Here is a 1,952-nt window from a genome sequence, read left to right as displayed (position 1 = left end):
CTCAGGATCTGAATATTTTAATAATTTATTGGGCTGTCGGAAAAATATATTGCGCCATACATTTCTTTTAAATAGTAAGAATAAAGATGATTTTTATGACTATATTTAAAAATATCGATAATCTGGCATAAATTTGTCTGATACATCTGATTTATTTTTCGAAACCTATAAATTTACACTATTTAAATTCTTAATTTGTTTTGTCGGTGTGATATTCTCATTTAATTATCGACTTACAGTTTGTAAGAACTTTATGGTATTTACTTATATCGATATTAGCTTATTTCAATTTTTAAAATAATACATTAAAATTTTTTACGATTAAACGACATTAATATTATTTACGATTAAACGACATTAATATTATTTTCAAATGTGATTAAATGTAAAAAATCAAAATGCATTATTTTAAAAATTGAAATATCTTGGAAAACCGACTAATAAGCTATAAAGATATATGATCTTAGAAAATTAGTGTATTTTCATATATGCACGCACCTTTTCAAGAATATGCAAATATCCAGTAAAAAGCGACTTTCGGCAACACCAAATTTTTCGAATATTTAGATAATTCGTCTACACACATTTTCACTGAAAAAATTAATGAATTGAATTTTAGATGTTATGTGACAATTTAATGTTAGATTTTTAGATAATAAATCACAATAAATATACATAATCTCCTCCTTTGAATGTGGCTTCCTTAGATATAATATAATACAAATGTAGACATAACTAGACCCATTTTCGAAAATTTTAAGTTTTTTCCTATAAATTTCATTCTTTTTAACTAATCGAGTAGTTTATATACTTTCTTTAATCGCTTCTAAATTGTCTTAATTCTAAAAATCGAAAATTTTTAATTTCTGACCTATGAAATTCAACATGATTTTCTAAAAGGTTGTTTTATACTTATATCCAACAGAAAATCACATCTTGGTTTGTGTCGTTTCGGAATTTATTCGACATCATTTCTGATTAAAACAAGATAAACTCTGGTAATACTAAAAAAATTCATATATTATTTCAAATCATCAAACTTCAAATTTATGCGAAATTAAGCAACATCAAATCATTTTAAACATAATTATTCTGACATTGTTGGCTTATTTTAGCGAATTCGTTGATCAAATACAGTGCATTAAACATTATATATCCTATCAATTTTTTTAAACTAACAATACTTCTATTGCATGCTTTTCTATTTGCCGGCCTCATAACTCTTTACTTGTATTTTATAAATAATGCAATCTTTTTTATTGGAATTAATATTCCTGGATAATGTTACAAAGTATACACTAAAAATCTGTGGTTTCTCTCTTTGCTTTTTATTATATTTAGTTTTCTCCGAGAAACCCGTAAATTTTTTCATATTATTCTAAGCATGTCATAAAACAATATATTATTTCTATTTTTTTATTGGAATGTTTCCTTCTTCCAAAAGAATCAATCGAATCCTGAATTTGTGTATAGTTGTAATAATATTTTTAAATAACATAATATACCTAAATAAGACAAATATCAGATATTTACATGATTTTTTCCCTAAAATAATGAAACGTAACATTTTAGATTACAAGGGTATTGAAACTTGCTCATATTTTTTTATATTTTGTCAGAGACATTCTCAATAACAGGAATATGATCTTTACCGGTGAATTTCGTTTGAACTAGATTAATTTATCATATAACCAGATTTCAATATTTATTTAATGCTTAAATAAATCACCAAAAATAACAAGGGGTTTTCATTTTGGATTAAATCTTAATAGTGGATTTGATGTGGGAAAACATATTCTGATATTAGACTTATCTCGCATATATCATGATTTTTCGGCTCGAATATAATTCAACTGTTTTAAAAAAGCATTGTAATGTCAAGCTAGGAATTTTCCCAAATATATAAACTAGTTGAATTCAAATTTATTATCACCAGATAAAGAATAAAAGGT

This window comes from Rhyacophila brunnea, unplaced genomic scaffold, assembly GCF_057557595.1.
Source record: "Rhyacophila brunnea isolate RB1 unplaced genomic scaffold, BYU_Rbru_1.0 scaffold_69, whole genome shotgun sequence".
NCBI classification, from domain to species: domain Eukaryota; kingdom Metazoa; phylum Arthropoda; class Insecta; order Trichoptera; family Rhyacophilidae; genus Rhyacophila; species Rhyacophila brunnea.
This window is presented reverse-complemented; position numbering follows the sequence as displayed.